At 36.2% G+C, this 24763-nt stretch overlaps 1 pseudogene; it reads left to right on the top strand.

Annotated features, from left to right (window-relative positions):
• Nucleotides 1–5080: 5080 nt before the first annotated feature.
• The window catches only part of LOC105036700 (structural maintenance of chromosomes protein 2-1-like), a 129716-nt pseudogene continuing 110033 nt past the window's right edge, over nt 5081–24763 (top strand).

The following is a 24763-nucleotide window of genomic DNA, read 5'->3' as shown; positions in this document are numbered from 1 at the left end:
AGGAATGACAATCTGATCGTATCGGATTATAAATAAATCGAATAAAATATAAATCAAATCAGAAAACATCAAATTTAAATTTAATTTATTTATTAAATATATTAAATTTGAATATGATTTGTCTATTAAATAGATTATCCAATTCGATTTGTTTAATCTATTTAACCAATTTGATCTAATTTATTTAATCTATTCACTAAATAAATATCTTGTTTATCAATTCCAACCTGATCCGATCTTTCAAACTATGGGTCAGATTTTAATCTGTAGGTCAGATTTTAATCTGTAGGTCAGATTTTCAAACCTATTTATTATATAGATTATCCAATTCGATCTGTTTAATCTATTTAACCAATCCAATCTAATCTATTTAACTTATTTATTAAACAAATAATATATTTATCAAATCCAATTTGATCTGATCTGTTTAATTTGTTTATTTAAGAAAATTGATTATTTTTAGTCCAATACTATTTGAATTTTAATCCAAATATAAACATCAAAATCAAACATCAAAAATAAATAAACTTAAATTAATAGAGTTAAATAATAACAACAATCAAATGATCAATATAATATAAAAGACAATAGCAATTTTTTTATACAAGATTGCCAAGATTTAACAAATACAATAGCTTAAAAATGCCTAACTCCAAGAATTAGATATCCATCGTATAATGTTACATAAAATCCAAATAGAAAATTAAATATAGAGAAAATCCAGACCATCCTAATCTTCCTAGATTGAACAAAAATAACTAGCTAGAAATAGTTTTGGGCTAATTTCTTAGAAGGAACTAATCTTGGTTTCTGTATGAAGAATTTTAATTTTAACAATATTCAATTGAGTACAAAATATTGATAGAGAAAGAGTCAAAGATACAACCATATGGTATAATTTTAAATACATGCAACTACTTGTCCAGATTCTCATCTATATCAAGAATGATAATAAGATTACTGCATCTGAAAATTATTAGAATAGCAAAGAATAAAAAAGAAAGATCCATGCATATCTAGAAGAGAAAGATGAGGCTTAAATCTAATAATTAATTTGTAGCTAAATCAAAACGACTATATTCGGTTGCCAATTGAAGAAGACCATTCAAGATTGTTGCCATTAGAAATCACTGAATCATCAAACATATATCTAAACATCATCATAGCCTTTGCATACAAACCTTAAAGCAATCTCCAAATTGCTTAAAATCCCAACAAGTACCTAAAATTCCAAACAAAAACAACATAGCAATATCCATTATTCTTAGTCAAACAAAAATCGAAAAGAAGTTTCAAATAAAATACAACATAACAAGATAATATGTCCAAAAAATATATGAACAACATAATCCAAAAAAGAATGTATAACCATGATTCACCTCATTATAGGTTGGGATCAATATTGAACAAGCCTTGAGTTAATTGGGTTTCATTGATGGAACTGAAATTCTTGACATCTTCTACAATCTCATCTAACTCAAGTTTCAAAATATCTATATTAAAAGATTATAATGGTTAATAATAGACATATTCAAAAAATATATATAATATCAATACAATGATTAAATCATATATTTTTTTTTTCAAATATCCAATCTCGAGTGTAAATCACGGCCTCAACGCATCTAATTTAGGTGCACTACAATACTGATCAAGTACCTACCCATCAATACTAAAAGCAAATTTAGAGACAACTATAGATATTGAAATAGTTAAAATATCACGTGTCATGAGAGAAAGATAAAGATATGAAAAATGATTGGCTTTTCAAAATTCAAGGATGTCCAAATTAGACTTCCTATCAACTTTTGGCTCATCTAAGTATAACTCCAAATGAGATTGTTGTGCAGTAGTCATAAATTCAAAGCTTTCAAATGTATCAAAATCCTACATTATTATAAAAATAAAATAAGTTATTTATTAGAACTAGTATCATGTACAAGGATAATAAATTTATTTTGATAAATAAAAATTTATGTTATCTTAAAAACATCTACATTTTTACATGGCTTTGAAGTCTCACAAGAAGTACGACTATCAATGTCTGCATTAGTTAATGTATCAATAGTTGGAGTTTTAGAAAAAAAATTATATACTGATTGAAGAGAGAACATATACAATCATAAATGCATACAATCTCGGTACAGTCATATCCATATTACTTTCTATAATAATACTTTACAAACTTGAATTTATATCAAGGATTCAAAATAACTACCATGACTAAGATTAAACAATGATCTGATCAATATTTTTTAAATTTTTCATACATTTGCCATATCATTTATTGCATGAAAGTATCTACACTCTATCTCTTGTCTTAAAGTAAGCTCAATCAAAAGATATAAGGAAAGTATAAATTTGTCGTAGGATATTTAATTTAAAAAAATACAAGAGTAGTATCATAGAATATACTTAACAATTTATTAATCTTCATAATTTTGTTCTACTCTTCTTCAGATGGACAATGCTTGTAATTGGAGTCACTTAATTTTAAATAAAAAAAACATGACAATAAATAAGAGTACTGTCTAGCATCAAAAAAATTGAATTCTATATTATGAAAATATCTCGTCTTAAGCTCCTTTTACTTTCTAAAGATACTTGTCTAACACATTCCAAAAACTTTTATTTCCAAACTTGTCAACCTCTCACATATTTAATACATGGAAGAACTCACTATTTGAGTAAAGTATATTTTCAAATTAAGTTGGATCTTTAACATATCAACAAAAATATCATTTACAATGTATTATCCAAGGTCATACAAAATAACTATTTTTCAATCCTTCAATCAATTAACAAACTATAGATTATTTCATAGAAAAATATGTCATTTTGCAGAGAAGGCATGAAATGAAAGTTAAGAATTTTCTTTTGCAATAGCCATTCTTCATCAGCAGTAATAGAGGTCCATAAATCTGAAGTCAAGCTCATCCTAGAAGGAATTGAGTATAAACATAACAATAACTTTTTCTTCTCTTTTTTATATAATTTCAACATATTTGCCTTTATAGTATTCCTTGATATTAACTTGACGTCCTCACAAACATAAGCAAATAAATATATAATACCTTCATACTCAAAAAATTGAAATGGTATATTATACTTGATAATTGCAAATGTTAATAATTCACAAATATTTTTAGGATTAAATTTACTAGACTACATTGATATGGATTCCTGAGATTATGATAAAATCATCTATCCCACATCATAATTCTTTGTACAATTCTCTATTTGCTGTTTTAAATTCTCAATCCCAACCTCACCACCAAAATGAGATTCCATACCATACTTGATGTATTTGCAATTTTTTTTTGTTGCTTCATTTATATGAAAATATTGATAAACAGGTGAAGTTAACTTTCTTTTATATTTACTAATAAAATCACCTATTACAGTTGTATGTGAACCTATAGATGTTGATACATTGGCACCATCATCATCACTTCTCAGATCTATATTGATGATAGACTCTTTGTCCATCTATATCATATAATAAAAATTTATATTAACCATAAAAAAATTAAAGATGATTAGAACATCAAAAAAAGGAAGAGAAAGAGGAGGCTAAGATTTAGTATTTAGTCTGTAACTAAATCAAAATGACAACAATCGATTACCTATAGAAGAAGGCCATCCAAGATTATTATTGTTAGAAATAGTTCAATCAGCAAAAAGATATCTCAAATCATCATAGCCTTCATATACAAATCTTGAAGCAAACTTTCTTAGCGCACATAGCCTATGTGCACATTTGACATTCAGCATAAAAAATAAAAATTAAAAAGATACAAAACAGTAATCATAAATTACATGTTTAAGCTAGAGCAACTAATCCAATTAAAGCAATTATAGTAATTAATCAAAAAAATCAAAATAAAAAAAACCATAGTAACACTGTAACAACCGATCACGAAATAAATAAGGAAGAAAGCACCAATCAGATTCAACTTTCCAATTTCTGTCAGTCACAAAAAAAAAAAAATCAAAAATCTAGATTAAGGATTAAGGATTAAGAATAATATATCTTGGAAAAGGATTAAACAAGCATGAAAGGAGGAAATGGAGAAAAAAAAATCCTATATCTCGAATGGCCAATCCCTTTCAATGACGGTCGTTGGGGAAGAAAGCGTCAACTACCAAAAGAGAAAAATGAGAAAAACCAAAATACTCTAAATCTTGAGTGGTCAAGGCACCAAGTGGCACAAGCCTTCCCTCAGCGATGGCCAAGTGCCGATAAGCCCTCCTCTTAAGGATCGATGATGAAAGAAGATTGAAGGAGGAAACTAAGGGAGGGTTGGCTTTGCAATTCACCAGACCGCCATTAGGAAGGAAACTGGAAGCACGGACCACTGAAGGAGGAGTGGAGGAGCCCCAGCCGCCATTGAAAAATGGGAAGGAAGCTAGAAGCACCGGCTATCAAAAGAGTGGAGAAGCATCGGCTATCAAAGGAGTGGAGGACCAAAAGATGGAACCCAAACCCCTCGATCGAGAAGACTAGAAGTCAGACCAAAGGAGCAAAGATTGAAAGAGAAGAAACACCAAAATAGTTGAAGCTTTTAGTCTTCGATACTCGAATGTTTTAGCTTTTAAGCGATATAAGTTTATGGGTTATAATTCGACTGGACCCGACCTAATCTATCCCAACCATTTATTAAACGAATTAAACGGACCAACTATCTGAAACCTGAACGCAATCCGATCATTAAATAGGTTAAATAAGTCAAGCTGTTTACAATCTGAATCCATTTAATCTAAATTCGAACATGTCTAAAGTGGGTCAAAAGCAGATCAAGGATGGATGGATCAGGTCGATTTTTGCCACCCCTACTCTCTACCTTCCACACCGTCTCCCCTATTTCTCCTTCCCATTTTCTAACCTTGTCCGACGAAATCTATGCCGTTAGATCCCCATTTGATGGCCTTGCGTCCGCCCTGTAGCCTGGCTCCCCCAGAGAGACGATGACGACGACAGCGCTCTGTTGGCCCCCTATAAATAGCAACTGCGAGGTGCAGGGGGGAGGGTGGAGAGAGGAGAGAGAGGTGGATCGGAGGAGGTCGGGAAGTCCACTATATGGGTGGTAGAGAACGGGGGGTCGAGTGGAACGGGCTCGTCGTCAACGAGGCACCACCAATCAGCATCGACGTCCGGGCTCTCCAGCGTCAAGAGGACGTAGAATGTGGTGGCCAAGGCTGCTGCCGCCTCACGCAAGTGATGACATCATGGAGTGCCACCGGTGACTATGATGAGGATGAGGATGACATGCCCTCCATGGTCAGCGGCGTCGGGTTCTGGTACGGCACAACTCGATCGGAGGCCAACAGCAATGGCGGCATGATAGTTACTGGCCGGATCAGTTGGGTGGTTCAGAAGTGGCTGCATGTAATAACAAACTGGCAGCTCATTTTAACAAAATAACAAACTGGCAGCTGGAGCTGGCAGTTCGTTATAACAAATGAGATGAGCCCTGAGCTGTGGGAAGCCATCTCTTATTAACAGCCAAGATGCAATAGAATGGAGGCATGCTGAGTTGAAGCTTTTCCTCCTTATTTTCATCTTTCCAATCTCTGTTTTCTATTCTAGGCCCCCTTCCAGTACCATTGAGAAGGTCTCGCCGGAAGAATTCATGCAGCTGAAGGCGGTGCTTGGGAAACTGCGTGCAGAGTTGGCTCCATTGTGGACTGGAAAAGATTCACCGACGATGAGTAAGCACATCTTTTCTCGACGATTGGATCTTCCATCGTATGATGGATCCATTGATAAAAAAAAAAAGGTTGTACAAGGCAAATTTGTATTTCCAATTCCATGGCATGAGCGACAGACACAAGGTGGCGACAGCTTTCTTCTACCTTCACTCAGAAGCATTGTAGTGGTTCTGATGATATACCAATACACAAGAAGCTGTCAGCGACACCAAGCTCAGAGCCGCTCTGATCAGGCGGTTTGGCATCTATGATGATCCCCATGCTGCACTATGCAAACTACGACAGATGGCATCGACGACGGATTATCAACGCGAATTTGAGAAATTTGCATTCAGGCCGGCGAGTTGCCGGATAGACATCTATTGGGAGCCTTCTTGAGCGGTCTGCATGATAAGCTACAGATAATGGTGCGAGCCTTCTGTCCTGTGACGTTGGTGGATTCTATGGAGCTTGCTCGGTACTTGGGATGGGAGAGTTCGTTCTTGAAACCTCCACGTTCTGATCGACCATCAAAATCCAACTCTTCTGATTCTTTACATCAACTAGACCTCCACCAGTTTCAAACTCTGGTTCTTCTCTCTGTCCACCTCCACCTTGACCTCTTACACCACCACAACTTCAACGACTTCCAGCTAAACAGTTGTCTGCAACCGAACATGCTTATCGCACAAAAAATAGCCTCTGCTATAGTTGCCGAGATAAATGAAATTGCACTCGTAAATGTAAATCCTTGTCTTACATACAGATTCTACCAGATAAGTTTTTTATGATTGCCTAAATGTTGATAACTGTTAGAAAATTGGGTAGGATGATGCATAGATTACAATAATTTTTTGAAGAGCAGCGGAAACGATTCGGGTTAAACTCTTTAAACCCACGTACATTAGATCTCATCTAATCCTACCTGAGCCTAGGAAAAAGACATGCATATAATCTAAAAATTAAAATAAAAAAAGATCAAATCTCAATATTTTGCACGGATTGAAATACACCACTACTGATGATTTTAGATCCAAAGTCCTTGAGCGTACACATATCCGATCTCTACAGATATCCACCAAGATCAATCTTGAATCTTTTTTCTGTGATAGATCTTCTTCTCTGAATAGGATCTTAGCCTCTTTGAATCTTGATCTTGATTGCAATCATTTGATGCATTTTTTTTCTTGTTGAATTTTAATCAGTTGATGATGATCATGGAGAGGATGGAGAGGTGAGATGGAGAGAGAGATCTGATTTTAATCAATAAATTTCAATTATTATGAAACCCTAAGAGATCATCTCTTTATATAGTCCCTTTCTTGATTCTAAATCAAGAACCAATCAACCTAAAAAGGCTAGTTCTTATCTCATAAAGATTTTACTTTTTAATCTAATTATTTCTAAAAAATATACTTAATTGGTATGGACTTCACTTACTTTGACAAGTAGATGGGGCACTCCTCAGCAAATAAGGCAAACTGAGTGGGCGCCCTTAACTAAAGAGGCAAATAGTTGGGGTGCCAACTCTCGACACCCCTTTCTAGGGTTTTTGACACAAAAGAGGGGGCGTGGCCCCCTCTCTCTCTCTCCTTCTACACCAAGTCAAAAAAAAGGGGTGGGCCCCTCTCTCTTCCTCATGCCACTCCAAGGGGTTGGCGTCCTTGGACTTGCCAAAAGGGAGGCTTGTGCCTCTTCTCTTCTTTCCATCAATTCCATGCTACAAAAAAAATAAGAAAAAAGAAAATAAGAGATTAGTTGTCAACTCATTAACTTAATCCAATCTTTTTGGACCCATAAATAAGTGTTCTACTAAACCCAAATCAAAATGAACTTACATTAGATTCAAAACAATGGACTTGATCCAATCCTTATCTCATAAAAAATCATAGTTCAGAGAAGAATTAGATTTAATCATATGCTAATGTGGTTTTTAAATCCAATAGGATTTCAATAAATTCTAATCCAATTATAACTTCACAAGTCCAATTGATAAATTCAAGATTAAATCTTTTAATATGTGATCTATAGATTCTATTCTATCGAGTAGTGAGATATATTGTGATCTCCATCACAAATTATCGAAACTCCTTTCGATGGATTGAAATAATTTAGCTCTATCCTTCGAGGGTTATTGATCATCAAGATGATGCTGACATCTAGAGTACGTAGTGGCAATCAGTAGAATAAAAATGTGAACCCTAGGTGCAGTTATCATATGATTCAATCCTTCTATCATGAGTTCTGACCTGATGGAGGTCATGGAGAACTCGTTAGACCCATCGTCAGTCATATGCTAAATTAACTCGACTCGAGTTCATTTGTAAATTCTGTGAAAACTCTTTTTTAGTGTTATACTTATTTTGATCAAAGACTTTCTGAACTCAGTCTCGCAAATCGCATAGAATTTTTTTTTCTACCAAGATCGATAGATTCCATCTAGGTGCATCTTACTTCAAACAGCGAACCTAGACCTACTGTAGCAATATGTAAGCAAGGGTCTGAATAGCTAGGGATCAAAAAAACATGCAATAAAATTATAGTCTCACTGCGAATAGTCAATGACATCGTAGATCAAAAGATCACTCACACTACTACAACATCAAGTCAACCACTGATAAGTGACTAGACATCCAAGTAGTTTTTTATATTAGTCACATTAGTATAAGTTGTTCTCTAATAACCACCCATACCTTCACTCCACTATCCCTACACTGCAGACTCAAAACTTATCTGTCCATAAAAGAGATGAACCATGCATCGATCTCGAATGGATTGATCACTATCCTCTGTGATGATTCTTCGATCGGGAGTATTTCAAACTAACCACTAATTAATGTATGTCCCAAATTCTTAACATCTTAAGAATATATAAAGATCATCTTTGTTAATTTCTAGATATATCATAGACACATAAATATGATTGAAAAAGAAAACCTTTATTAATATAAAAATATTATAAGTATAAAATTAAGTCTTAAAATTATAAAATATGTCAGTCAATAATTACTTTTAGGCAAATATTAACAAACTCTCACTTGACCTAAAGCTAATTGGCCATATACCTAAGACCCATCTTCTCAAGGTGAACTTTAGTCTTTTATGGCTGAGAGACTTGATCAATGGGTCTGCCACATTATGAATGGAGTCGATCTCTGTACCTTGATAAATTCTTCTCAAGATATTGCATATGATGTGAAACCGCTGCTCTATATGTTGGACTTCTATGAGATCTGGACTCCTTAGCAAGGGCTATGACGCTATTGTTGTTGCAGTACAATGTAATGGCATCTGATGGCATCACATCTAGTTTCACAATGAACTTCTTAAACCAAAAGGCTTCCTTAGCAGCTTCAAGATGGTGGTGTACTCGACTTCATAGTCGAATCTAATGATCGGTTGAGCTAACCGCACTACCATTATATAAGAAGATACACCCTGATGTAGACTTTCTATCATTAACATCAGTCATGAAGTCTGAATCGGTATATCCTTCAACTTTTAGCTTCGATCCTCCATCAAAGATCAATAACAAATTCTAAGTCTTTCTCGAGTACTTAAAAATATTTTTCACAGTAATCCAGTGTTCTTCATCTAGATTTATCTGATATCTGCTGTGACACTCATGGAAAGGAATATATCAGGTCGTATACATAATATAGCATACATGAGGCTCCTATTGTCGAAGCATAAGGGATCTTACTCATATGCTAGATCTCTTCAAGTGTATCAGCACACATTATTTTGGAGAGATGAATGCATGTCTAAGAGATAAAAGACTCTCTTAGAGTTTTTCATACTGAACCTCTTAGCACCTTCTCTATGGTTATTCATTGTAGACCTTTATATCAAGAATGTAGAAAGCTTCTCCTAGATTTTTCATGATGAATTCTTTTGATAACCATATTTTGATCGATGTCAGAAAAATATCATCTACATACAATATGAGAAATGTGATAGTGCTCTCACTGATCTTTTTTATACACACAGCTCCTCTTTATTTTTGATGAAATAAATATTTTGATCACATCATTAAAATGAGTGTTCCAACTCGAGATACTTGCTTGAGTCTATATATGGATCTTTACAGCTTGCAGACCTTGTGATCACTATCATTGGATGTGAAATACAAAGACTGCTCTATATAGATATCTTTCTCAAGATATTCATTTAGGAAGATAGTTTTCATATCTGTCTATCAATATTTTAATCATGAAAAGCTGCTATCATAAGTAGAGTATGGATGGATTTCAATATGGCCATGGACAAAAAAGTTTTATGATAGTCAATGCCTTCACATTGACTATAACCTTTCACAACCAACCTTACTTTATAGTCTCTACCTAACCATCCGACTTAATTTTTCTTTTATAAATCCATTTACACCCAATAAGTACAATACTTTTGGTGGATCTACTAGGATAAATCTAGTTGGAATGCATGAAGTTAATTTCTGACTTCATCGCTTCCATCCATTTTTCGAAGTCAATATTTAATGTTACCTCATCATAGGTCTTAGGATCATTCTAATGTCCTTATTTCTACAAAGAATGCTTCCTCTAAATCTTCTATAAGAATACCTAATACCTTTCAAGAGGATGGGAGATCCTAATTGATCTACGATGTGGAGAAGGTATCACATCTACTGACTCACTACTGGGTTCTGGTTCTTGGATTCAATGCTCTTTAGAGACTTTCTCCTTGAGCTCAATCTTCCTCCCACTATCTCTATCTTAGATAAACTCTTATTATAAGAAGACGGCATGACGGCTTACAATCACATTATAATCTTTAGGAAGATAAAAATAGTATCCTATAGATTCTTTAAGATATCCTATAAAGTGAGTCCTAAAGGATCTAGCCTCTAACTTATCCATCTACTGTCATTTGACGTGGACCGGACATCTTCAAATCTTAAGGTACCTAAGAGTTGGCTTCTTACTATGCCATAATCGTATGGTGTGGTAGGAATAGATTTAAAGAAATCCAATTCAAAAAATAAATCGTAGAAAGTAATACATATTTTAGAGAAAGATAGGAAGGTCTGTGAAGCTCATCATGGACCGAACCATATCTAATATGGTTCGATTTTTTCTTTTGGATATCCCATTGAGTTGAGGTATCCTGAAGTTATCCACTGTGAGACTATGCCATTATCCTTGAGATAGATCCAAATTTTTTACTAAAGTATTTTCCTCTTAGATCTGATGGAAGAACATTTATGAATTTTTCATCTATTTTTCTACTTCAAGTCCGAACTCTGAATTTTTTAAAGGCTTAGACTTACGATGCATCAAATACATAAATCCATATTATAAATAATCATCGATAAAATTATAAAGTAGATATAGCCATCCATGGCTTGTACATCGAATGGACACACATGTTAGTGTATACCAGAGCTAATATCTCAATGGCCCTTTCCCCTTATCATACAAAGCATAGCTTGACTATTTTTTTTGAAGATATGATTCACAAACGAATAAGGTTTGAAAGTCAATGGTCTGAGAAGATATCTTTCTCCAGTTTGTTGAGTCTGTCCTCTCCTATATGGTCTAGTCTAAGATGCCATAGATATTTTTGACTAATTCTATCTCTAAACCTTTAAACCCTATAGCATTCACAGTTTGCTTGTTGATATTGACACTCACATCCACATGCAAATGATAAAAATCATCAATCAAGAAAGCATGTGTAATAATTTTATTTTCAAAATAAATTGAATATATATCTTTATTGAAATAAAAATTATAATTATCCTGTGCTAGCATAGATATAAAATTAAATTCTACGACTATAGGTATATAATAGCAATCTTTCAAAATTAAACTAATTCTAATAGTAATCGCAGAGGGTAGATCCCGACGGCTATAATAGCAATGCTTACTCTATTGCCGATCTGAAGAATGATCTCGCCTTCCTTCAGCCTTTTACTTCTTCAAGACCATACATAAAAGTGGACAAATGAGCACTTGAACTAGAATTTGAAACCTAACTAGAAGAAGAGGAAACCATTATATTAGGAATGTCAGACATACCTTATAAAGTGCATCCTTCTTCCTACTCTTGACAGTCGCCAGATAGATCAAACAGTTCCTTTTCTAGTGGCCTTGATATTGCAATAGAAATACTTTTTCTTATCGTCATCTTCTTTGAAATCTGCTTCTTGGGCTTGGTTCATTCTTTTGCTTCTTCGTAGACTTCTTCTTCTTCTTGAAAGAAGATTTTCTCTTAGAGGAAGTCTGCTCCACAGTCAAAATTGTACTCCTTAAATTTTTCAAGATGTCCTCTGCTGTTACCAGCAATTCAGTAATTCGAACAAAGTGCTATCAATTTTATTTATATGGTAATTCATGATGAACTGTCCATACAAATCAGAAAGAAATTGAAGAATCAAATCCACCTGTAATTTCTTGTCCATGTTCATACTGAGCTTCTGAAGCTCTTAATGTCCTCAATCATTATCAAAAATGATTATTGGCAGACTCTCCATCATGCATTTTTGCTTAAATAGTCTTTAGGAGATCTCAAAGCAAGCTATGTGACTTTGCTTATCGTATAACTCTTGTAGGTGAGTCAGCATCTCTTTGACAGTCCTCATATCTTCATGCTGTCACTGAAGATCTTGGACATGGATGCTAAAATATAGCACTTCACCTTTTATCCTTATCCATCTACTTCTCAAGTGTGGCTCGTTGATCAGGAGATGAACGAGCTGGTAACATAGGTGCATCTTGGTCAAAGATATGGGTAAGTTTCTCAAAATTGAGAATGATTTTCAAATTTAGAGCCAGTCTTTGTAGTTTGTATTGGTCAATCCATTGGTATCGAGGATACTAGCTAAGAGATTTGCACTCGACATAGTTATCTATAGAGAGAATAGTTTCTAGTTAGATGTTTGTAAAAATATTGGTTCTAAGAATTTTAAAAATAAACAAGGCTTCCATTATTTCCTCGAATCTCCTATACTCCTCAGATGGAGAAATGAAAATCATATTGGATTGATTTCAAATGGATACTGCAGTCCTATTAGTCTATACACACCTCACCTAATAGTTATTGGTGAGTATATAAAATGAGTGGACAATACCTTGTCCATTGCTTCACTAAGCAAGATGCATAGGCTTAGCCTCTAAGTCCTGTGTTTCACTTAATAGTTATTGGTATATTTCTTAGTTAAGTCAGACTCATTATTTACAGTGGGTGCAAAATCATCATTGAACCCTCATCTAACAGTTATTGGGCCCAACATCGTCTCTACCTCGGGGCATCAAATGCCAATAGAATGATTGTACCTTTTGATGCAACTAATTACTGTAACAATAAAAACGATCAACATCAGGAAGGCATCCGCATCTCTACAATGATCGAAGACCTCTAGACTTAATATTCATGAGGAGCTTTAGGTTTAGGTCTCTTCTAAATCAGTAGATCTGACATTTAACTAATCAAATTAAGTCAGTACATCCACATGTCTGACCAGTCTAGTCAGTATGAGTGAACTCGAGTCAACAAGCAATCTAGTACGAAACGAATCTTTCAAAATGATCAAATAAATTAAGATGAGTGGGGTCCCTCCATTGCTTTCCTTAGACACCAATCCAATTGGCCAGATTAGACAACAGAACCAATTAAATCACCACCATCTAGATACTTATCTTAGACACTAAATTAGTTGATTAGAATTAATCTGATTAATATATTGAAATGGATATAAACCACTGAGCTAAATTTGATCTTGAGTCAATCAATTCACATCAAAATATAAATCGATGTGACCAACTATAATTAAACTTGATTTTGAGCCTCTTTAATCTAATCCTAATCAACTGTTTATTAGGTTCAATTAACTGTTCAAACTGACAATGGGTTCTAGTCTGATCTAATCAATTGACCCTAATTATAGTTTGATCATTAGGTCTAATTTGTTCAACCCACATCCACATACAATAATATAATTTTCAAATTTTAAAAATAATTTTAAATTATATTTCATTGTATGTATTAATGGCTTATGATCGTGAAACAGTTTCAGATCTAAACCTAATGTCATATATCACATATATATATTTTAGATCTAGACTAAAAAATATATCATATATATATATATATATATATTAAATTTTAGATCTAAAACTAAAAAATATATATATTAATATATATATAATTAAATCTAAAATAATGATTAAAATATTTTAAAAATATTTTTCAAAAAATCATGCACATCAAACTAGGATAATCTTTTGAATATAGGGGGTAAACTTTATATAATATAATTTAATGTGAAATTTAATCATTCTAATTTTAGATCTAAATATAAATAAAATATATCATATATATCAAATTATTAAAAAATATGTAGGCAATTTTATGCATATATTTGAATTTTTTTTGAAAAAAATTACAGCAAAGATAATTAGATTAATAAATTAATCTAATATTAGATTAATCAAATAATCTAATTAGATTAATCAAATTAATCTAATATTAGATTAATCAAATTAATCTAATATGCATATGATCTAATCATCAAATCAACCTACTCTAGAATCTATGATATGTTATATTGCATACAAAATCTGAAAAATACTGAAGATAAAATTAACATGCATGTATGTGAATAGTAGATCACATCTACTTCTAATTTGAGTTCAAAACTTGATATCTTTTCATGGATCGATGATCACCGCTACTGAGAACATGGTAAAGAGAATCTTTGCTGATTGCTCACAACTGTATATGCATTTGGCCTTTATGAAAATCTTGAAGCTTCGATCTAATCGATCTTCTTGGGAGTGCTAGCTCGCATGAAGACCTTCTTAGCTGATCTGGATCTTTTTTTAAATCTTGAAATCTTTTTAGAGATTGAAGATGGACTTCTGGAGGAGATGAAGAGGTGAAAAAAGATAGAGAGAAAAATAATTTTTCTCTTATTTATTCTCTCTTTCCAAACTCTTAAGACCAAAAATTTAGAATTCAGATTTTTGCACACACACCAAGAGAAAGGACTCTCCTTCTCTTTTCATGCCATCAACCCATACCCAAGGACTTCTCACATGAAAGCCCTTTTCTTTAGCATCTTACATGCACAAAAGAGAGAAACAAACCTCCTTTTTATAGGCATATAATAAGTTGGGGGAGGAGTCCTAAGGATCTTGGACTCTATCATAAGATGTCACCTCCTCTCATAATTTCATACCAAACCATATCCAAAAAAATATGGAACACTCCTTTTTATATTTTTTTCATGATGAAAAATATCCTTAAAATATCACACATATAAGGAGAAAAAAATAAATTGGCATAAAGAGATTCATTTGGATGAGAACAGATTCTCTTGATAAAGAATATTTTAAAATCTAATTTCAAAATCTTTCTTTTATCAAAACTAAATCAAATTTAGATGTGAGATAGAAAAAGAAAAGGACTCTTTGGTGTGAAAAAATCTTATACAAAATAATTTTGTGCATGAAGATACATGGTGTGCAAACTGAGTTGGTGTAAGAGAGAAGAGTCCTAATCCAATATGGACTCTAAGTTTCCTTATTTGGATCCAAACCAAATCACATCTAATTTAGCCCAAATAAAATATATAAAACTTAATTTAATTAGGTTCATAAATTTTTAATTAAATTTTAATCAAATTAGAAATTGATGGAATCAAAGTTCTGATTAAATCAGGAATACTTCTCTCTTAAAGATTAGGTTATCTCATAACCTAATTAGGTTAAACCTAATTGAATCCAATCTAATTAGATTTTATTTAATCTTCTTTGCTCAATCAAATTGAGCTAATTAGCAATCTAATTACTAATTAATCTTTTATTAATTTATTAATATTTGATAAATTAATTTATTATAATTTTTATATAAGATTAACCATCAATCAAATTGATGATTAAGCCTTTAAATGATTCTCAATCATTGATCAGCCACATGATCAGTCAGAAATTTTTTTGAGTGTGATCCTATAGGTTCGAACCTAAATCGATAGCATAAAAATATTTTTTAAATCAATCGATGTAACTATCTAGCAATGATGATCTGACGTTCGGATAGATCGAATGAAGGCGAAGCAACATTCAAGAACCTATTAGTGTATGGTTACCATATAATTCATCCTTTGACCCTAATGCTCGAGGAATATCTAAGATTTAACTATCAGTCTTAGATAAACCATCTACATTGTATGTCAATCTTTTTCAAATTCATCACATGGATTATCCAGACCTAGATTTTGCTAAATTGAAATACACTGATGCATATCTCCTACTAATTCAAAGGGGCCAATCACATCTTGACTTAAACACCAACTTGACAAGTACTTGACTGCATCCAAAAATCTTCTGTCACTGAATTAAAAACTCAGTTAGTCTAGTACTAAAAATAGTGAGTTGCTTGCAAGTCACTATGGTGATCTCAAGTCGGAGGGACACTTATACCCATATCCTTTATGACCTACCCTTGACAGCAAAGTGCTCCGTAGTTGGTCACGTACAGTAACGACGTACTTCATATCTCATCTACATGCTATACCAGTGTCTCGACATCATTTGGTTATATAGACAACCAATGCATATAGCTCACAATGACCTACACTTGATATCGCTATTGTCCTAGTAATAGCATATCGTTTGATCATGAACTAGTTTAAGGACTACGCAATAAATCCTTCTTTATCGATCAAAGTAGTCCTAAGAACTTCATCATAACATAAGAGTTCGTTAGAAGATATATCTTTATGATAAAAAATATTAAATAACTTTTATTATTTATCAATTCACATACATTTATAATTAGCACAATCATCAAATGATTGACTTTAGGACATATTTTTCAACAACTTCACTTAGACTAAAGTCAATCAGTATAGTATTATATATCCATCTTCGATTTATCATCTCAAAACTTTTAGATGGTGAAATTTTAGTAAATGGATTGGTCAAATTCTTTTTTCGTCAATCTTCTAAAGATTGATGTCACCTTAACAGATTTTTTGAATAAAGTGATAGTGATTCAAAATGCTTGATAAACTAATGAACTTCGGTTTCTTAGCATAAACTATGGCTTCGATGTTGTATAATATAGTAGAATCATCATCGAAGGGTGCTACTCCTAGCTTGCTAGTGAACTTGTACAATCACATAGCTTTCTTGCAAGCATCAAATGTTGCAATACATTCTGTCTCATAATTTGAATTGGCTATATTATCCTGTTTGGAACCTTTCCAGCAGATTGCTCCATTATTTAGGATAAAGATGTATTCTGATATATTCTTGCTATTATTATATCCAACTAAAAATTAAAATCAAATTTCATAAGTTTTAAGTCAGATTTTTCATAACTGAATCAGCGATCCTTAGTATTTCTCAAATACTTAAGGATGACCTTCCAGTGATTCTCATCCAGATCTTGCAAGTATCCACTTACTATCCTAATAAGCAAACCATATTCGATCTCATACATGGTGTACATGATAGAATAAATTTTACTGATAAACACCCTACGTATGTTGGACTGAAAAAATCCAAGCAGCCCCTTAGATCTATCTCTATAGATCTTTATCCTTAGGATAGGAATATTTTTTTCAAGTCCTTTATAGAGAACATGATAATAGCAAAATCTTTATTCTTGTAATATAAGAATATCATTGATGCAGGACAATCCTAAAGAAGAGAGAAAAAAAATTCTAATGATTAAGCTCTCTTCTATTCATCAACAATAAATTATGTCTGGCAGAGCATCATTATTCCCAGGACAGACAGTATAATTGCCTATACTTTGTTCAGAAGGCGTGGTTGATTGATACGAGATCAAAGTGAGATAAATCTAAATGATGTAGATGAATGCTATTGTAGAGATCAGTAAATAACTAGCAATAAAAAGTACATAACAGATAGCAAAATTAAATATGCTCATGAGTAAATCAAAAAGAAATATGAATGAAATGAGAGAGAGTAAAATATTAAATTGTGAGAAAATTCGAGAAGATGATAAGAATTCAGATTGTGATAGTTGAGAAACTACCCTAATTAGAGCTCTTAATTTTTAACCAAACAATCTATCGATAAAGAACTAGATCTTTACCAGATCTAAAAAAATAAAAATAAAAGATCAACTGAAAAGAAACGAAGGTCCTCGATAGCATATGATCTGTAGAATAAGAGATTATTCTTTTCTTTCAGCATGATAGATAAAAATTTTAAAGGAGACAGATCTTCTCTTGATGGAATAGCTTGCATGGATAGATGATGGAGTCATTCGGGGTCGTAGGAATACTAAATCTCAAGTACATAAAGGTTAAGGATAGGATAGAAAGTGGGCCTCATATCCTTTCCTTGTGGGGTGATTTTAGGTCTCACACCCTCTCCCTTCGGAGCGATTGACACAAGTATTTGTGAGGTTTGTAAAATTATTTATTGCCTCTTCATGAAAGATACAAAGATTTATATAAGACTCTAGGGATCCTATTTTTTTAGAAATTTTTATCTTTTACAAGAAAAAATCAGCTCTCACACAAAAAAAAAAGCATTATGTCTGATTTTCAAATAAACTAATCTATCATGAAAAAAAAATTAGTCTTCAACAAAATAAGTAAGTAGCCAAGAACTCTTAAAAAATCTTAGAAAAAAATAGAACTCCATGTGGGTGCTTGATGCTTGGCACAACTTGATATGAGAATCTTTGGGCACGGTACATGCTAGCATGCATATTTCTTCTCTGGGCATGTGGAGAGTGGTGGCTCCAAAGTGACGTGGAAAAATCCAAGTATGATCCTATAGACCCAAAACTAAATGCATCGAAAACTTATTGACTGAAAATAAATAATTGAAGTAGAGTCAATCTAATGGAGCTTCTTTGATCCAAATCGAATCTAAATCAAGTCGCTGGCTTCTGATGGCTCTAGTATCCGCATCAATTCTTTCTAGGTGGGGAGAACTCGATCCTGTCGAGTGTGGATCGATTTTACTCTAGTGACATTCAAGCAGATCGAGATCAATGTACTGTAGCTCTTCTCGAGTGATCTAGATATCTTTAAACTCCGATCGACCTCGCCATCTGATCAAATACCGCTGATAGTCTCAGCTCTAGGTGGAGATGATCTGTTCGTCCAAAATTCTCTCAATCTGATCATATTTTACTGATATTTTGATTGGTGGATACTCAGGACAGATTCACTCTCAAAAGTTGGTTCAGGCTTAAACAGCTCACTAGATATTCGAGTTGGTTCTTTATAGGCGATGAGATCTGTAATATTAAAAGTAGAGCTAATCCTAAAATCAGAAGGTAAATCCACAACATATGCATTTAGTTTGATTTTCTTTATGATCTTAAACGGATCTGCTCTTCGGGCATGTAACTTCTTCATGATTTCAGTGGGAACCATTCAGGCTCAATCAAACCATCATATAGTCCCCTTCGCAAACTCTTGGATACATCAATGAGAATCTATATTCTATTTATAAATTTATTGCTAATGCTACTTTTTTTACTGATCTCTTTATGCAGACTCTTGACATGCTATGCAAATGACTCTGTAGATTCAAAATCCTAGTATGCATGGGTAGTGGGATGAGATCTATTAGTTTTTTTGGTTGATATCCATGAACTACTTCAAAAGGACTCATGCCAATGGTCTTATTAATAGAGCTATTATATGTAAATTCAGCTCGAGGTAGTAAAAGATCCCAGTTATCCATATGTTCTCTAATCAAGCAACACAATAGATTTTTAAGACTCCTATTGACCACTTTGGACTGACCATCCGTTTGCGGATGATAGACAGAAGAAAATTTTAGTTTTGTGCCTAGAAGGTGCCATAGAATTTTTTAAAAGTAGCTCATAAATTTAATATCTCTATCAGAAATAATGATTTTAGACAATCCATGTTGTCTAACAATCTCATCAAAATATATCCTTGCAACTTTCGATGCATCGGACGTTTGGCAACATGGCAAGAAATAGGCCATTTTTGAAAATCTGTCTATAACCATTAGAACAGAATCATGCTTCCTAGTTGTCCTAGGTAATTCCAAAATAAAATCCATACTAACATCTTGTCAAGGACAATCTGGTATAGGTAAGAGTATATATAGGCTGGTGTTTTGTTTACTCTGCTCGGCCATGACACACATTCTACGTTGGGCAACAATTCGAGCGACATCTCTTTTCAAGCTTGGCCAAAAGAACTGAGCTTTTACCTACTCTATGGTTTTATTCCTATCAAAGTATCCAGCTAATCCTCCAGCGTGTAGTTTTCAAACTAGAAAATCTCTTAAAGATGTATGGAGGATACACAGTCTAGTTTCTCTAAATAGGTAACCATCATGAAGGGTGTATTCACTATATTCTCTAGATGGTCTTTTACGTAAAGCGGTAAGTATGTCACCAAAATCTGGACACTCCTCATAATCTTTTTTAATCTTATCAAAACCAACAACTTCTATACTAACAGTGGACAGCAAAGTATGACGACGACTCAGGACATGACAGCATGATTCTCTACACCCACATGATATTTCAAAACAAAAATATAGGCATGTAAAAACTCGACCCACCTATCGTATCTTTGATTCAATTTTTTTCAAAATTCAGAAATCAGAGAGTCTCATGGTCAGAGTACAAAATAAATTTTTGTAGTAGTAGGTAATGTCTACAATATCTTAAAGCTTGGATTATTGCATAAAACTTTTATCATAGGTAGAATATTTAAATTTAGAATTATTAAGTTTTTCACTAAAGTATGCTACCGGATGACCTTCTTGACTAAGGACACCACCAATCCCAACTCCTGATGCATCACATGCTACTTCAAAAATCTTGAAAAAAATCAAGTAGACATAAGACAGGGGCATGGGTCATCTTGTCCTTAATGTCTAGGAAGGCTCTATTGGCTATCCTAGTCTATTCAAAATTTTTCTTTCTAATGCAATCAGTGATGGGAGCGACTACGATGCTAAATCCTTTTATGAACCTATGATAAAGGGTTGCTAATTCATAAAAACTCCACACGTCATGCACACTCTTGGATACCAGCCACTCAACTATTAATCTAAACTTTTCAGGATCGGTAGACACACCATCGGGGGTAACAACAAAACCTAAAAAGATGAACAGTTGGTCAAGAAAGCACACTTCTTAGGATTAGCATACAAGCTTTTGTTCTAAGTACTTGGCACACTCTTCGAAGATGGTCTAGATGATTTCTTTAGTTCGACTATAGATCAAAATATCATCAAAGTATACGACTACAAATACTCCTATAAATGGTCATAGTATTTGGGTCTTCAATCTCATAAAAGTATTAAGGGCATTAAATAATCAAATGGCATTACCACCACTCATATAAACCATTTTTCATCTTAAAAGTAGTTTTCCACTCATCTCCCGATCTAATTCTTACTTTATGGCAACCACTCTTAAGATCAATCTTAGAAAAATAATGGCTCCTGTCATCATATCTAGCACATCATCTAATCTAGGGATGGAGAAGCGTACTTGATGATGATCTTGTTAATGGCACGACTATCTATGCACATCCTCCATGTATCATCCTTCTTTGGAGTCAATAATGCAGGAACGCACAAGGACTCAAGCTCTCCCTCATGAATTCTTTTTTTATCAGCTCTCCAACTTATTTTTATAGCTCGGCATGCTCAGTAGGGTTCAGTCTATAGTGGGGCAAGTTGGATATGGTAGATCTAGGAACTAAATCAATGACATATTAAATATTTCTCATCGACTGTAAGTAATCTGGTAGATCCTTAGGAAAGACATCATGAACTCACTAAGAAGGTTAGCTACTTTCTTAGGATGATCCACCTTAGAGTCCTCACAAACTTCTCTTGCAGCAAGCATCCAAATTGGTGATCCTTCACTCATGGTCGTCTTTAATTCTTTAGCACTTATCAGATGGAGGCTTTTCTTCTTGGTGTTTTCTTTTGGTCCATCACCTATCTTTCTATTGGTAGCCTTAGATGGAGAAGGATTAATCATGATCTTCTTACCTTGATAAGTAAAGCTATAGGAGTTGGTTCGGCCATAGATCATAACATCATTGTCGAATAGCTAAGGTTGACCTAATATGAAACTTTCGACTTCTATGGGTAAGACATTGCACCACACATAATCCTGATAGAATTGAAGTAGGATGGGCACACAGTCTCTAAATTTGATGGAATAGAGGAGAAATCTATCTAAGACACACGGTATGGGCTGGGATGATCTACAGGAGTTAATCCTAATTACTTAACCATGTCGGTGGAGATGGCATTGATACAGCTACCGCTATCAATGATCACCTCATAAATTTTATCATCAAATTTTATGAAGATATAGAAAATAGAGGTCCTACATCAGTCTTCACTTTCCTTAGTTTGTGCTAGAACATACCTAATGACTCCAAGCCTAAGGTCTGACTTGGGTGCAATATAACCTAAGATGTCTTCAATACTCTCAAACTGCTTGGCTAAGTCTGTATCAACTTCATAAACTTCTTCCTTAATATTTTCTAAGATTTATACTTCTAATCCTTTCACGAATAATGATTGGTTGGGGCATTATGCAGCAAAGTGACTGTAACCATGGCACCTGAAGCAATGGGATCGAGAACTATTTTTTTTTGATAACTCTCCTATAGCTCATTTTCTTTTATCTTCTTTTCTCTCAATAAGATTTGTAGGTGGAGGTCCATTACTAGAAGCTTGATTAATATTGGGTCTCGATCTAGAAGGCATTACTCAATTGGGTTCAGAATGATGAAGAGTCGAATATCTAAAAAAAATTTTTAAAATCTAAGACAAATTGTGTTGGTGCAAAAATCTGCTCGCGCCGGAGAAGCTGGAGTCGGGGAAGCCGCGGTCGCCGCCGGGACCTGCAAGGAAAGTCTAAACCGGAGGTGGGGTTGCTCCGGCAAGACCCTCCGACGTTCAAGTCAGTTCTCTGCCTCAACAAGAATGGAGTGCTCGAACGGAGAATTTAGCAGAGTTTTGAGATAAGAAATGAGCTTAAAGAATAACGTATCTGAGTCCCCCTTTTATAGGCGGAGGGGGCAACGGATTGATGGCGACACCTGTAACCGTCTGGTAGTGGGCCGCCCGTGGTCAAGGGAACTTATTGCGAGTGGTAGTGGAGCGGAATCGTGGCCATCACCGTAGCTCGCCACGTGGAATCAGTTGCAGGGAGTAGAGCAGCGCCCGTTGTCGTGACTTGCCAGTGGATGGGAGAATCGCCCGGTATCCGTCGCAGGAGGTGGAGCAGGTTTGTGGCCGTTATCGTGGCCCGCCAGGGGGTAGTGGAGCTGTGCGGAATCTGCCACAGGAAGTGGGGCAGGGCCGTGACGGTTACTGCGGCTTGTCAGGGAATAATGGAGCTGCGTGGAATCCGTCACAGGAAGTGGAGCAGGGTCGTGGCCGTTTAGGTGGCCTACCAGGGGGCGCGGATCTGTTGATTGAAGCTCGGCGATGGTCGGAGCCCGGCCTCTGTAGAGGTCCGGGAGAGGTCCTCCTGGCGGCCGGGGTCATGGGCGGAGTCTGACCTCCGTGGGAGCCCGGGCGGAGCCGTGCTGCAGGGGATGTTGGAGGCGGAGCCCGGCTCCCGTAGGAGTCCGGGTGGAGCTGCTCTGTAGCTGATGCCGGAGGCGGAGCCCGACTCCCGTAGGAGTCTGGGCGGAGCTGTGCTGCAGCTGAAGTTGCGGGCGGAACCCGGCTCCCGTAGGAGTCCGGGCGGAGTCCTCTGCAATCAAAGTTAGAGGTGAAGTCCGGCTCCCGTAGGAGTCTGGACGGAGCTTACCAGCAGTCAAAGGTAGAGGTGAAGTCCGTCTCCCGTAGGAGTCCGGACGGAGCTTACCAGCAGTTGATACCGAGGGCGGAGCCTGGCTCCCGTAGGAGTCCGGGCGGAGCTGTGCTGCAGTCGATGTCGGAGGCGGAGCCCGGCTCCCGTAGGAGTCCGGGCGGAGCTGCTCTGTAGCTGATGCCGGAGGTGGAGCCCGACTCCCGTAGGAGTCTGGGTGGAGCTGTGCTACAGCTGATGTCGGAGGCGGAGCCCGGCTCCCGTAGGAGTCCGAGCGGAGCTGTTCTGTAGCTGATGTCGGAGGCGGAGCCCGGCTCCCGTAGGAGTCCGGGCGGAGCCCTCTCGGAGCTGAAGTTGTGGGCGGAACCCGGCTCCCGTAGGAGTCCGGGCGGAGTCCTCTGCAATCAAAGTTAGAGGTGAAGTCCGGCTCCCGTAGGAGTCCGGATGGAGCTTACCAGCAGTCAAAGGTAGAGGTGAAGTCCGGCTCCCGTAGGAGTCCAGACGGAGCTTACCACCAGTTGATATCGAGAGCGGAGCCTGGCTCCCGTAGGAGTCTGGGCGGAGCTGTGCTGTAGTCGATGTCGGAGGCAGAGCCCGGCTCCCGTAGGAGTCCGGGCGGAGCTGCTCTGTAGCTGATGTCGGAGGCGGAGCCCGGCTCCCGTAGGAGTCCGGGCGGAGCCCTCTCGGAGCTGAAGTTGCAGGCGAAACCTGACTCCCGTAGGAGTCCGGGCGGAGTCCTCTGCAATCAAAGTTAGAGGTGAAGTCCGGCTCCCGTAGGAGTCCGGACGGAGCTTACCAGCAGTTGATACTGAGAGCGGAGCCTGGCTCCCGTAGGAGTCCGGGCGGAGCTGTGCTGCAGTCGATGTCGGAGGCAGAGCCCGGCTCCCGTAGGAGTCCGGACGGAGCTGCTCTGTAGCTGATGCCGGAGGCGGAGCCCGACTCCCGTAGGAGTCCGGACGGAGCTGTGCTGCAGCTGATGTCGGAGGCGGAGCCCGGCTCCCATAGGAGTCCGGGCGGAGCCCTCTCGGAGCTGAAGTTGCGGGCGGAACCCGGCTCCCATAGGAGTCCGGGTGGAGCTGTTCTGGTGTCGCTGCGGAGCCCGACTCCCGCAGGAGTCTGGGCGGAGCTATTCTGATGTCGATTCCGTCGAGGGTTTTGGCTGTGAGTATTTTATACCCAACACCAGTCCCCCTACTTCCGAGTTTGAATTTCAAGCAAAGGAAGTACGTAGAGGGAGAGATGGGTACAGTCGGAACCGTCTCTTCGAATCCTGCGCACTGCC

The sequence above is a fragment of the Elaeis guineensis genome, chromosome 8, assembly GCF_000442705.2.
Source record: "Elaeis guineensis isolate ETL-2024a chromosome 8, EG11, whole genome shotgun sequence".
NCBI lineage: Eukaryota > Viridiplantae > Streptophyta > Magnoliopsida > Arecales > Arecaceae > Elaeis > Elaeis guineensis.
Note: the sequence above shows the minus strand (reverse complement) of the source record. Positions and strands in the feature narration are given on the sequence as shown.